The following is a 15813-nucleotide window of genomic DNA, read 5'->3' on the forward strand; positions in this document are numbered from 1 at the left end:
TGTGTTCATTATATGTTTCAGCACCATCTATTTCATTTGGAATTGTCAGAGGTCGTTCCAGTTTCAAATGGAATTAGATCTAGTGAATGGGACATGCCTGGCACTGCCAGGGAACACATGCTAACAGTGACATTTAGTGGAATCATGTGATCAACCACTGAGAATTCTGCAAGACGAGTTCACAAAAGCTTTTCACAGAAGAAGAGACTCAAGTTTGGCACTGTAAGGTAACACAACTAGTTCTTATTTATGCATAGTGTTTGCATATGTTTTAGATTACTTGATTGCTGTTGGCCTTGGGAAAGTAATCGCTGTATTTTTATTCAGTCAGTTATTTAGTGTATTATAATAAAATGCATGAAACTCATGTGCTTCTGAGTGTAATTCATTTTATCAGAACGTTACAGTATCTTAAGTAATTAATATTGTAATATTATTGTGATACATGAATATTCTCCAAATGACGCATATATGTTTGGTTTGATCACATGTGGATGTACAACCTGATTCCTAAACAAACTCAGTTGTAATGTATTTAAGAAGCTTAATGAAAGCCAAGAAGTAAAGCTAGATTAAGGAGCTGGTTTTAAGAAAAACAGCAAATGTGTGTTTCAGTGAAGATGAAGTTTAATAGATCCTCCTGTTCTAGTGTATTGCCAAGGTTTAAAAATGCAGTGTTAAATTCCACCACTAGAGCCTGCACTTACTTTGCCACAAGTGGGTAAGATGGACCTGTTAGTTTTCAAAATAAAGGGAGAATCTTATCGATGTGTGATTACCTTCATACAGACATGTAAAGAAATGAGTCTGCAAGGTTTATTTGCTTGACTGTTTAGTTGGAAGAGTTATTGATGGTGAGATATGGGAGCCAGCTATATTTACAAATAATTCATATTGTTTAGTCATGAATTAACAACACCAGTACGACCAATGAAGCAATTTTTTCAGCAGAGGACACATGGGAAAGAACAATCTTTGTGTGAAATGAGGCCAGAGTTGGGGGGGTTGTGATATAATAATATGAACAAGGGCTACCATGATGTGTCATCATGTTTTTAGAATGATTTGGCTGGTTTTGGACGAGATTGCTTCAATAATAATAATAATAATAATACATTTTATGTTTATAGTGCCTTGCTGAATGATATTGTCTTTAAAATAACTGAAAATAATAATAAGTTCCACCTTGTTTTAACTTATGTCGGTATGTCGGATGCTCCATTCCACAGTTAAGCTGATCATGTATGCCTCAGAATTGTCGTGTTTTCTAAACAGTGCCTTTGTAAACCAAATGATGATGCTGTATATAAATGGAAATGCACATTAACACTTAAAATCGTTGGTCATTTGGTGGCTGATTTTTATCTGTAGGTATAGTTTTGTCTCATTAAGGATAAACAGACCTTTTTAAATCCTGTAGGAGCTAAACAAGGTTTATTTTATTCACAATGTTTACTTCATTGTGTCATACAAAACTGAACAGATTGTACTCTCAGGTGGCTATTTCTGGTGGGGATGCTCTGTGATACAGGCTTGTGCATGCAGATGAGGTTTGTCTTTTGTAGGCTTCTTCAAGATTTAAATTGTTCATTTTTTGTTTTGTCCAAAACTCTATTTTTAAAAGAAACTAGGATCTTTTTTATGTATTTGTATGCACAGTACCACTAGTACACCAATAGTTCAGATATTTGTTAATAGGTTGGTTGGAACAAAGGGGAAAATTAGTACAAATACAGTGCAAGTATATGCCATTAAGTCTCATATATTTTTGAGCCAGCATAGGTGTTGCAGAAAATGCTGTTAATTGGAAGTGACAATCATTATGAACAATATCATGATAACATCACACACAGAAACAAAACTATTTTGCAAAATGTCTTTTTAATAATTGTCTCAATTGAAAAACAGACAAATAGTAATTAGAAATACAACATCATGTAGAATTTTTCCTCAGTGACAAGAAAATATCACAGAATCAGATTCAATTCTCAGTGTTTTACTCATGGAGACTACAGTTGGGCTGGCTGGTACAGTTTACTTAATGTTTTGAATTGTGTAATTTAATGTCTTGATCAACTTAAACAAGAGGAGGTTGGAAAATTTAGTGAAGTACTTTTCTGGATCACAAACCTCTTAGTTGCCTTTTTTCAAACCTATGTGAATTTGATTTTCTGGGTTCAGCTATTATGTCAAATTTTAGCTGGTTCTGTACCCTGCATTAATTTGCATTACATACTTTTTATTTTTCTTTTAATTTGTATATATTGTTAAGACAACATAATCAATTATACACTGCTGTATTGAAAAATATAGCTCAATCATAAATATAATCAATGTTATACTGTATTTCGAACAAAAAGTTAATATGCATTTCTATTAAAAAAGTGACATCTAACATCTCATTTTCAAACAAAATATTTTTTGCAGTTTAAGAAGCACTGTTTTTATACAGGTATTGTCAAGCTTGGGTCACAGAGTTGCATGAGATACAGGAAGGTGAGTTCAGTTTTTCAAGGAGAATGCAGGTACTTTATTACTGTAGAGAAGGCAGGTACAGTCTCAGGAATTCATTCAGACTAGGAGCTGTTAGGAGCCGTGGCACAGGCAATTGTCCTGCTTTAGCTCCTATCTTCAGATTAGAAGAACACTAGTGACTCAGAATCACTGCTGTGGCAGAGGAGGTTTGGAGAAGACCGATCAAGAGAGTGTGAGGAAGAGCAGATCAAAGCTCGGTGTTAAATCTTAAAACATTGTGCAACAAGCATGATACGTGGTAACCTGATACTGCTTTGCCCTTGGTTTAATGTTTACCTGTCGCAGCAGAGCAGCAATGGAGCTTTCCTTGCGCTGCTTCTGTTAGACATGGCAAATCACCAGAGTCCACGTTCACAATACTATATGTATTTTCCCCATATTCGTAATAACAAAATTTCTGTTATAATGAAATATTTTTATGGTTCCCTGAGTTTTGTTATAACAGGATTCCGCCTGTACTATGTAGCAGAGGAGAAATGGAGAGGCTAAAGGAGTATCAATACTGAAACTCATGAGCTTGTTTCAATTTATACTTACTTTGTAACAAGTGATTAGTATATACTTAAATTGCAGATGAATGACTACTTTTATCAATGCATGAGCAAAATCATGCAGGGGATAAAGGTGTTGATAGGCAACTGGCAAATGGGAGATTTAACTATAATTCTTACAAAAGCTGTGTCTAATTGTCTAATCAACATTGTTATTTCACCATTGGGTACATTCTGTTAACAGAAAAAGTAGAGAGCACATTCAGTCACAGTTTCCGAACAGCAGACCATGGACCACATCCATACATCTGTCTTTCAAAGCTGGAGCTTATCGTAGACAAGCATTGGACACAAGGCAAGAACAACCCCTGTATAGGGTGCCAGAACACACTCACCCACAAACACACACTAGGGACAATTTAGTATCACCATTCACTTAACCTGCCTGTCTTTGTAATTTGGGAAAAAAATCAAAGCACTCCAAGAAAACCCATGTGGACACAGGGAAAGCATGCAAACTCCATGCAGGGTGCACCTGAGACAAACCCTGGCCTCCTTACTGTGAGCTCATAGACTATACCTAAATACAACTGAACAGATCTTAATTAGTTTTTAAAGACCCTTGCAGCACATCTCTACTTATCTCAGTATTAGGCGTTCCACTGAGGTGAGGACATGGTTATCATAAACACAATTAATTTACTCTGCATCTTTTCACAATATGACTGCAATGGATTTTGGGTCACACAATAATTTATTTGTATTTTTTCTCAGTTTGTATTGTGTTTTTATTTTTGGCTTGGGGGGTCACAATGAACAATTAAAGTGCAACAAGCCCTTACCACCTTCGTACATTACCTATACCATGGGGACTTGTGCTTCCCTGCCAAAAACAGAACACCCTAGAAAGTTGCATCTGTTGCCTACAATTATATGAAAAAACTGTTCATCTTTTTTGTGGATTTTATGAATTTAGATACAGTACTAAGATTTAAGTAGGAATCACTATTCATAAAAAATTCAGATCAGGTTTCGCAGTGTCATCATTAGAGATGTCACAATACCAGAATTTGTGTACTTGATGCCAAAACCAGTGAAATATCATCATAGTAGATACTTGTTAGAAAACAAAGGCAAAAACAGAAATCCCATTCAGTAGCCTTCAGGTAAACAATACGGTGCCCTTTTCTGTAATAGAATATACAATATAATAATACTAATAATAAAAGCAGCTTTCAAGTACCCAACTGTCATTTAAGTAACTAGTATTGTCATTCATAAATATCAAAATACAATGGATGACTTACATTTTTACATGTGTCAAATGTGATGATTCCTTCAGTGTATGATATTGTCATTAAGTACTTCGTATATCTTATCATGTGCACGGTCCCAATTTATTCTCTGATATTTTCTTTCTAGTAACTGAAAAATTCTGCATAAAGCCAAAACTAGTAATAAAAGTTGCTGATTTAGTGAATTCCAGGATAATTCAGGATATTTTATTTTAAGCAAACCCTTAAAATCTAGGTTGCCAGAGAATCCCTCTGTTAGGTTTGTAACATTTGCTGCTGTAAAAGATTTATATTTACAACATTAGCTGGGTAAAAAACCTACTAAAGAATAATATTTAATAGATGAGTCCCATTGATTCAATTTTCAAATGTCACAAAATCCTTGTGTTTTAAATTTCTAAATCTGTCCCTCATTTTTTTTTACATTTATCCAAACCTTAATTTTCTGTCTAAAACCAAACTTATCAATTAGTCATTAATCCATTGCTTTAGAACTCTTGTAGAACACCCTTTGTTGTACTTGTAGGTCTCATCTGTCCAGAGGACAAGGTTATGGAAGTCTTGTGATTCGTTCAGATTCCACTTTGAATGCCTGTGCTATGCTGCCATGTGCTTTTTAGGAAAACCTAGTTACCCTTCTGTAAATGCATTTCTAGGTCAGTCTTTTTTAAATGCTAATGGGATCAGTGACATAACATTTACCAGAGGCTTGTGAATCTCTGGATCAAGGTTTTGCTTTTTATGATTTTTTTGGAATATCATATGTTTTGATCTTTGGAAGAATATGATGAGCCACTGCCTTAAATGTTACCTATCTGTAAAGAATCATCAGCTTCTTGTGCTCTCACTTACATAGGAATCATAGTTGATATACATGTAGTCCACACGGGATGTGACTTGTACTTACTGTAATATTATCAGTAAAGGTTGATTATACCCAGTCCTAAAAGGGACCCCATGGAAAATAATTCTTCAGTTTAATTAAATCCTATGCACTCTGCAACCAATGACAATGTTATACAAAGGCCACTCCACCTCTGAGGGGCTTGCTTGATCAATGCAAGGTGGTTGTTTTTGTATCTGTGATAAAGTACTAAACACACAAATTTCCTGAGATAAACAAGCTAACCTGTTAAATCTTGCCTTAGTTAATTAAGGGTAAATCATTTCTTGCCATTTGATGCTGTCACTTGCAGGGCTTTCTTTCACTGCACTTCACCATGATAGCTCTTGACTGTCTTATTAAAGAATGATGCAGTACTAGGTTGTTGTACCGTGTTAGCCATTATGAATGTAGAGAAAAGCCAAGCAAAATGACACCTTTTATTGGCTAACTAAGAAGATTACAATATGCAAGCTTTCGAGGCAACTCAGGCCCCTTCTTCAGGCTGAAGAAGGGGCCTGAGTTGCCTCTTGCAGATCTGTGTTGTCATTTTGCTTGGCTTTTCTCTAAAGAATGATGCTAAAGAGTTCAATTCCCTGCAGATCTGTGTTGTGGCTGAGATCACATGCAGCATTGATGCAGTTGTTTAAAGAGTTGAAATAAACACTTTGACTGTTGACTGTTCTTTCCATGGACTGAATTAGGAACTTTAAATGGAAATAGAAAGTAAAGTCAGAGTTAATTTTGCTATTTGAATAATCTGCCACTGTCTGCTTCCTTTAGACTTGCAAATGATGACCATCAGTCCTAAAACCTTGGCAGGTGAACAACAGACAGAAACAAAGTGAGACAAAAGAAACTTATTCCAAAACTGTGATCGAAAAAACATTCAAGAATTCAACTCTTTTAGTACAGGTTAAAAATGTAAACATGTTGCTTTTCTTGTGTGTTCCTTTAGCTTAGCTGGCCTGTTCATTGGTGCTTTGAAGTGCCTGATATATTTTGGAAACCTAATTTTAATTTCTCAGGGGTTTCTTGTACTGACAAATGAGTGCAGTGTACAAATTCGTAAATCGAACTGAGCTGGCTGCCAGGATTTTGGTATGAGGGTGGTGTACCATTGGGGAGGGCAGAAACCATTTAAAGGAAAAGTAAACAACCTTGGCCAGTATAGCCCCCCAGTGTGTTGCTGTTATTGAAAAAAGACCTCAGTGTATCAGTAAATGCTTTTGTATAGATGGTGGTAGCAGTTACACCAAAATCAACACAATGAGATAGGGGGTGCACATAAAACCTTGTAAGTTTCTCCAAGTGGCAACAGAGAGTTTTCATTTGGGATAAGTGAGGTACAGTCTCTTATAGCAGAGGTCAAACAAGCTGTCCTCAAGCTGCCTTGAATACTTGTGGAATATAATGGATCAACGATGTAGTGGCACTCAAGGACAACAGAAAGCCCCAGGGTTTAAAAGGAGGATATTCTCATCCAGAATTGGTTCTGGGGATAATCTGACTGGAGTTTGAAGGGCCTTCTACCAGATTTCAAAGATGAGTTGGGGTCACAAATTGATAAGAAAAAGAGGTAGAGTGACCAAGATTATTATCATGGAGAGAGACAATAGAAGGTGTGTCTGTTTTGTAATTTATATCACTGAATTCTGATCAGGGACTTGAGAAAAGCCATTCCACCTGATATTCAGGAACAATCTGACATCCATAATGAAGCATGATGGTGCATAGGGGTTTGTTTCCTGTCCTGTCTTATTTGATGCTTTTGTTTAATTCTCCACTTCTTTTTTTAACCCCTTGGAGGTATCTAGCTTTCATCTTTTGTTTTTGACCCTTTTAGAATTTAACAAATTAAAGTGCCATGTAGGGTAGAGTGATATAGCAAAAAAAGATGTACAATATATTCCAAGAGTTATGCATTTTCTCAGAAATGGCTTGTAATGTTGTTTGTCTATGTTACTGTAAGCATGTACATTTCTAATCTTACGTAATCTAATCTAATTTGTATTGTGCCGTTGTTGTGTTATTTTGTTTGCTTAATTTTTATTTCATTTTGATAATTATGCAAAGTGTTTCTTTTGTTGTTATGACTTATGTGCGCTACAACAGTTCAAAGTTTATGGGCTATTGATATAATCTGACAGTTTTTGTTGCTGCTTGTGTGATATTAGCCTTCTTAATTTGTACTATACATATGTTGCTGTTAATTTTGCTAGTGAAAAGTAAAGCTAATCCTTTTGGACACAGCCTTCCTTTTTTCTGTGCTCTTTTTATGATAGTTCTGTAGTGGATGATTATTTTCTAGGTTTAAGAATTTTGACTTAGCCCCTTGTTCCACAACTTTTGGCCCCCAGTCCTTCTGTTTTCAAATGTATTTATCCAAAACTCTAAAATATGTACAAACCCAGACAGTAATGTTTCTGTAATGTAAAAAATCAGCATTTAAAAATGTTATTTTTTTAGTGGGTTACTTATTTTATGTTATATTTTTCAGTTGACAATTTGTAGGGTTCATGCCAGTACATTGATAGAGGTGTAAATTCTGCAGTTGCAAGATGTCATTGGTAACTGAATATACTGTAGTGGTTTACCTGCAAGGTGCTCTGGAGAACAACATGAATAGTACACTATCTACACATTCCTTTTTTTTTTAACAGGTTGGGGCACCACAATTGTAGCTAATACATGAGACTTTGTATATTATGTTGCTTTAATGGACTCAGTGGTGCTCAAAAGCCTCCATATTGCTCGCAATCACTCACTTTATTTTAAAACTTTGGACAGGCTGAGGGAAATGGTGGGAAATGTTGAATTTAATTTGTAACAGTACACACAGTGGCAGCTCCCCAGAAAGGTGAGTACTCTCACTCAGGCAAATAGTCTTCTATAGAATTCAGTAGTGATGCTTCATGTAAAGAAAAGTAAATCATTTTCATCTGGTAAAGCTGCCTTATCAAGAGCATCTCCACTAGCAGTGAGAGGTCTTGTGCTGTGCCGCACGCTCTCTCCTGGCAAACCTGGCATGATATTCATCTTCTTATTGACAAAGTGTAGTTTTTAGAGCATCTACATTGTTTTGATAGTTTAAATAGGGGTATTACAACATGGTGGCTTTCATTAGCCAATGTTGACATTTTTATACAGGAGGTAAGTTCTCTGTAGTATTTTTATCTCAAATACAGGACTGACTACTGTATGTATAAATGTAGTAAATAACAATTGCTAAACTTCAGCCTCAAGGTGTTAAGAGTTTTGGTCTTAATATTGATATTGTCATTTATTTTCCATTTAACTTCTTTAGTAATGTCTTGTTACTTAACAAAATGAAAACAAACTTTCAATTCATACTGCACCAAATGTAAAGGTTTTTGTTTAGATCAGTGTTAAAATACATCTGGAGCTTCCAACATTGGCAGTCAGGTTGGTAGTGTGGTTTGTGGTTGGTAACTACATATTGCATCCTGAATAATGTGATGGAGGGCCACCTATCAAAAAAATGTTGAATATGAACTACATAAGAGAGAAATACACTAAAGGGAGAAATTAAGGTACATAATAAAAAAGGGGGAGCAGAAACCTTTCTGCCTCTCTTGGCCTGCACATACAGATGTTGAACTGCAGTCTACCTGATGTTGTGACTCACCTACTGTTTTACCTCTAAAGTAACTCAAAAGCACACTCATTCTCAACTCCCGCCTCTCTTCCTGTTACTTACACACTTCCCCAAGCTTGCTCCATCCTGCATGTTGTGGCCTAGTCTCTCATCCACTCTTTGTAATAGCACAGCCCGATACGTTGCCATTTTGTATTTTATATTAGGGTATCTTATAAACTTGCCAGTCCACCCTCCAGTTTCTGTCAGTGTAGAGTGCTGGGCGTTCTTGGAACTGCTTCCATCCAGGCCAACATTTATGGCCCTGCTTGATGTTGTTTTGGGATCCTAGCACATGTAAAGGACCTACAAGTCTCTTAGAGCCCCTACATTTGTAGTTTCTACAGTACAATAATAATTAATTAACTAAACACCTACGATTGTGAGTGTCTCTCCACATTTTGGGGTTTCAGCCAGAATTACCCAGTGCTATACACTGTCCTGGAGGTGCCCTGACAACTGATAATCTCTTGCCAGCTGGGTACATCTTCTCATTCATTCGCTCTCCCAATTCCCACTGTGTGTGTGTATGTTTATATACATATAGAATTATTTTTCTCAATTTAAAAGTGTTACACATATTGTTACAGAAATATTTCACCTTTTTTGTGTTGTTTACCTGTAGTTATATTATGTAGTATATATTTACATTTTTAAATTGCCTTAAATATATTTGAGTGTGCAATTCTTTGTGTAAAATTAAAACAACTTTGAACTAAATCAAATTACTTTAATGTTGCAGTACACTTTGCTCAGCCTTTAAAGGGTAAGGCTGAAGAGATGTCCGCCTTTTGCGACAAGTAATACAGCTGATTTGTGCCAGGGAATGTGGGTAACAACACACACATATTCTTCAAGCATTTTATAGAGTTGCATGTCACAATTGAATCTTCATCTTTACAAACAAAGCAGACATCAAACCCTGCATATTCATGAAAAGCTGTTGCAGGCTTGGTCAGAAGCCAAGATTATAATCCTTGAAAGAAGACAGGGCAATTTCTAGTTTAAAAAAAAAACCAGAACAATAAAGTAAAGAAAAAGTGAGATCAAGTCAACTCAGATTTAATGAGTTCTTTAGGCCTTTTTGTGAGATATAGTATACAGAAAGTTGTTTCCAAATAGTTTTTGACATTTTTGCTATATAGTGTTAGAAAAATATGGTAAGGTATTTTCTATAATTTACACAACTTGGGCATGTGTGACAAAGAAGAGCTTTTTAAAGATGTTTTTCTACTCTCTCATATGAAATCTGACTGCATTCTCCTTGACAGAATCTCGTTCATTTTCCTAAAGCAACATGTCTTTGAAATTCTTTCCTAATGTCACTTAGCCCCCCTTTTCAAATTCACAGGCCCCTATTTTCTGCCCTGATCATTTGGTGATGGAGATTACTGTGTTTATGTACAAAAAAGTGAGGGCTTATGAAACGTGACTAAATACATTTTTTTTTCTAACCATTTTATGAATCGTCAGTTATGTCTGTATTCTTTCCCATCTTGAGTAATTTTCATAGATGTTATCATGTTTACAGCATGTTTAAAACATATTTAATGTAAATTGTTAGAGGGAAATACTGAAAGCTTTGTTATTGTCTTGGAAAATCTTGACACTAGTCATTTTATTGCCAAAAAACGTATGCTTTGGCTATGAATTACTTCTGTGATTTTGAATGTTAATTTTTTGTTGTCTTCTGACATTTCTGACTCATTTTACATAGTATTCTTTAATTTTTCTTATTGTTTGTTCATTTTTGTCATTATGATGGAATTTTGTTTTGGGTTTTCACCTTCAGAACCAGTTTTTTACTAATGAATTTCCCATTTTGCGGAGTCTCTAGCTGTCACATAATCACCGGTGTGGTTTAATGTGATGTCATCTTGTGATTAGTATTTATTATGGTATCATGGTAAGTTTATGAATATTTTTAAAACAATGTTATTTTGGTTAGCGATTTAATTAAAAAAAATGATCTTTAGGTTGACAGGACACTTAGCTTTTTATTTTTCGCTAACATTTATGCCTCTTGACCATTTAGTCTGACTCTTCTTTCTGTTGCTTCTTTACTTTGATGGGATTTGTGGTCCCTTTTCTTAATTTTCTTCTTAATGAGTTGTCTGCCAACTTAGCACATTGTTTTATACCTAAGGTTTTCTTTGTTTTTTTATGTCTCTTCCATAGGAAGAGAGACAAAACGGCTCATATTTTATTATAAACTATTGTTAATGATAGACAAATGAGGATTATGTCTTTCTTTTATAAACTAATCAATACTAATGTAAAAATTCAAACAGAAAGCTATTTGTTTGAAAAAGTAAATAATAGCAAGCATGGATGTAGAATATACAAATTGTAAATTGTAGACATTTCTGAACAGCCAATTTCACAGTTGACTTTGACTTATTTTCCTCTTTTTTTACCCGTACTTATATTTAAATTGACTTACTTTTCTTCTTCTTTTGATCTTGATTCATATGTAACTGTATAATTTTTGTAAATTAAAAACATAGAAAGTTTAGGCTATCTAATTTTTATTCCTTATCAAATCATGTGGGTTTTTGGCATTATTTCCCCATAGAGCACATACCCAAAAATAAACCTTTATTATTCTGCTTCTATTCAGCAAGCGTCATTAGAAATTGGATAAAATATATTGCATGACGCTGTCTATCTGTATAATGGATTTGAGTGTCTTACAGCAATGTGAGCGGCCTGATAGATCCCCCATGAAAGTTTGCACTTTGTGATTCAGTGGCATTTGATGTTTTTTTGGGGGTGGTTTCCATGTGAAACTGCTTGGTGCAGCGCAGTACAAACACATTCAAGCAAAGAGTGGCTCCAAATGTGAAACATTGAGCAGGTACACAATGAAGTTGAAGCTGGAAGAGCACTGCTCAGAAAATTGACAGCATCAAACTGACAGAATATGCAGCAGACAGTGTCTGGATATGATAATTGAACCCATGATACTTAAACTGTAAAAGAGCACCCTGCGCCACTTCAAAGTTATACTAAGCAGTACTTACAAATCAAGCATAGCATCGAGATGTTCAGAAAAAGCATTGTTCTCAATAGAGTCAAAACTGATTCAAGGCCTTCACATTCCAAACCACTAGCAGACATTTTCCTAGTTCAAAAAAGTCTTATTGTACATCAACCAAACAATCTGCATAACAATGCATAAAGATGTGTAAAGATGAGTTGTCACATAAGCAATGTACTGTATGTCCTATCTTAAACTGTAATACTGACCTGTTACTCAGCCTTTTAGTTGGCATACTGTATATCCTTGTATGTGTGTCTTCTTTCTCTTGTATGAGCCCCCTGTCTGCCCCCACCCTCATAAGACTAAAGAAAATTTTCAGCAGAACCCATTTTTAGCATGTCAAGGACACAGATAAAAAATTTGTTCATGAAGTGTTCTCTCTGACTCTCATTGTAGCTTCTTTTTATGTGTCTTTGTCCTCAGTAGAACCCATTGCCTGTGCCTAATTACATATCACACCTCCTGAGTGCACAGTTCTCATCATTAAAGATGTGTCTTGCATTTCATAAAATGTGGTAACAAATTATTTGTGGCTGCCATGGAATGAAGGTGATTATTCTAGTTGGAATTTTTTCTGTGTGTGTTGAAAAAGGATATTTATTTTAAAGAATGATAACACTGAAAGTGCTTTCACAGTAAAATATTTTTTAAATTGAAAATTTTTTCCTTTTTTCAGTGCTTTGTCTATGTGCGTGTAGGTGTTTGCACATGTCTATATGTACATAGCTGAGCCAATCTGTCATCTGAGTTGGACAGAGTTTCATCATTAAGCAATATGAAAAACAGGAATCTAATTAACAAAGTATGATTGATGGATGTGATTGCTCTTCAAGCACAAAAATGTTTGATTTTTTTTGTCTAGAGGGAAAGTTCAGAAGGGAAGGTTATACTGAAAGATAATCCTATTTAATGTGTTTAAAAGAACAACAGTTGCAAACAAATGTGTACATCATTTAAATTAATTCTAACTGGCATCCCACCAAGGACTTCTCGCTGCCTTGCACCCACAGATGCAGGGATAGATATGATTCTAAAGATCTACTAGAAATTGCAAGTTCCAAAAATGGAATGGTATTGAACTTACAATTGAATATCAGTTACTAAAACAATGCTAGTAAATTCGTTATCTGTTCATTTATATATGTATTTTTTATCTGCTTATCCAATTTATTTTCATGAGAAGTTGGCAAAAATTAAGGCAAGGTGTAAACCCACAATTCATGAGGCAAGTGTCTATTGCTGGATATGAGTAAATAAAATAATGTACTCATACAAGTGTGGCTTAAGGTCTTTGTCCTGTGCTATACCAAAAAAAATGCTTGATGCATTAGAAAGGTAAATAATAAATCTTAACAATCGTTAGATTGATTATGCAATTTAAACATTTTTTACAGTTCTGCCATGCAGGTCTACTTTTATGCCTAATGACCAGTAAAGGATTCAAAGTTTTCCTCCACTATTCCACCTTCTTTTGCATTGTGTAGATATATATTAATCAAGGATGTAATACTGGCATTTAAAATAGATGATATATATAATAGAAAATGGTAAGTATTTTATAGGTCTTTGTATGTATGCTAAAGAGTCAGGAGGCTGGACAAACTAGATGTAATATTAGAAAGTGCACCGTGAGGCTTGTTCTACTTTACTGGTAAGGACAACTGTTTTCATGTTTACGTAGCCAACCCCAATGACTTCAGGAGATAGTATTAAGTATGGACTCAGAATGCAAAGTTTATGGCAGGTGGGATGGGAGCATGCATCAAAACTGTTTGTTAAGGGGCTTGGTTATAACTGTGTATGGACATTACATGAGCCTATAAGCCATCCCTGCAGGCCACAGCTGAATGATTTCATTTGTAAATAGCCCAGAAATGGACAAGTGCATTTATTCTTCTGGTCATTAGAATTGGATTGTGACTGAAATAGGATTGGATTGGATGAACCAAAGGAGCTGCTGGCACCAATTGGTCTAGAGGTATACTAAAAAGGGTTGGACAATGGTTACAACCGTCTCTTCTCTCTTCTCACCTCTTTTACTCTCTTTTTCTCACATCATCTGGCCATGAAGAGAAGACCACTTCACTCTCTTGCCATTTCTCCATGATGAAGTTAATTTTGTCAAGGCAGCCATATTGAGACAGGTTTGTGGCCTGCTTCTTCAATACAAAGGGTATATGGCAGCAATGAAAAAGCTAGACTAAAGATAAGCCAAGAGAAACCTATGGGTGCAAGATGCACTGCTGCATAATCTATAATGGTATTTTTGTCAGCCTCATTTGGTTTTGCTTGTTTTGAGCATATTACCTATAATACATAATTTAGAAAATGTGTAGTTATTTCTTCTGTCTGTTTTTTCACTCTGTCTAATTGACAAACTATACATAATAAAGAGTAATAATGGGGAAAAATGCTGGTGAATTCCAGTTTTTACATTTATTGGTTTGGGGAATTTTCCATGATTCAATTTTTGTCATTTGTATCCCTTGTACACACAGTATCTTTAATTATATTTAAAGTTTAAAAAATAGCAAAAGACAGATAGAATTTGCTCATAAAATTACATCCTTTGATAAAGAAGAATTTCCAAGGTTTTTGGAAACCTACTTTTTCCTTTAGTAGTCAGCATTTCACAGTCTTTAATATGGCTCAAAATGACCCTACAAAGAACATTTTTGGTATGGACAACAAGGCCATGCTCCTGTACTTACTGCAATTTGTAATATTCCCTTTATGTGGAAGCTTAACAATCTTTTCCATTTAGTGAGTAAACTTTTCCTCCTTTCAAAGGTGTAGCAGTACTGGATAGAATCATCCATCCATCCTCCAACCTGCTATATCCAAACTACAGGGTCACAGGGGTCTGCTGGAGCCAATCCCAGCCAACACAGGGCGCAAGACAGGAAACAACCCTGGACAGGGTGCCAGCCCACCGCAGGGCACACACACACCCACACACCAAGCACAATTTAGGATCACCAATTCACCTAATCTGCATGTCTTTGGACTGTGGGAGGAAACCGGAACACCTGGAGGAAACCCATACAGACACGGGGAGAACGTGCAAACTCCACGCAGGGAGGACCCAGGAAGCTAACCCAGGTCTCCTAACTGCGAGGCAGCAGCACTACCCACTGCACCACCGTGCCGCCCTGGATAGAATCATTGCATTATATTGTTTATGATGCTTTCAGTACCTCAGTAGCTATGTCTTCCATTCTGAGAGCTTTTCCTTTTTTATTTCTCCTAGTACTATACTAATTTATTCAAAGGTGTGGCTGGAGAGTAATGGTTTGGTCAGTTCCTCTGGTGTTTTCAGCCATTTATCAAAAAGTGACATGGTGTTCAGCTTGGGTCTAGAACTTGTATAATATAAACACATCTTAGCCTAGTGCCTAATATTTTCATTTGTTAACGTCATAGTTACCAAGTTTATGGCAATGAACTTGTTGCGGAACTTTACAGAGAGATATATTACAGTTGACATAGGTGAAGGTGGATGACAACTTCATACTACCACAGTTATCACTCCAGCCAGCATCTATGAAGGTTGCTGTCTATTTTAACATGTATAGTGTCAGAAATGAAAGAGCTACCAGGCAGTTCCTGAAACTCACACCTTGGTTAATGTCAATAATGATTGTTTGTTCCTTTGGATGGAATGAGCTTTAATCAAGTTTTTAATAAAGAGCAATGTCTTGTAGAATCAAATGACCAGTATATTACAAAGCATAAAAAAATAACAATATTATCATATAAGTAAAGTATTGTAGTAATATTGCAGGGTTTCTGGCACTGCCTCTTTTCACGCCCCTTGTGTGTCCTCATGAAAGAACATTCTTTTTATTTTTTGAATTAAAAAAAACATATCATGTGGGATTTCTTATCAAATGGAAAATGTTTTCAAT

General features: G+C 35.6%; 1 protein-coding gene across 1 annotated transcript in view; it reads left to right on the forward strand.

The window, feature by feature from the left end:
- Positions 1–188: 188 nt before the first annotated feature.
- si:dkey-215k6.1 (transmembrane protein 132C) overlaps positions 189–15813 on the forward strand; it is a 447906-nt gene continuing 432281 nt past the window's right edge. Inside the window, exon 1 of the mRNA XM_039771576.1 lies at positions 189–227. The gene's annotated coding sequence lies outside the window, so the exon portion shown is untranslated. The remainder of the gene's footprint in view (positions 228–15813) is intronic.

The sequence above is a fragment of the Polypterus senegalus genome, chromosome 12 (genome assembly GCF_016835505.1).
Source record: "Polypterus senegalus isolate Bchr_013 chromosome 12, ASM1683550v1, whole genome shotgun sequence".
NCBI classification, from domain to species: domain Eukaryota; kingdom Metazoa; phylum Chordata; class Cladistia; order Polypteriformes; family Polypteridae; genus Polypterus; species Polypterus senegalus.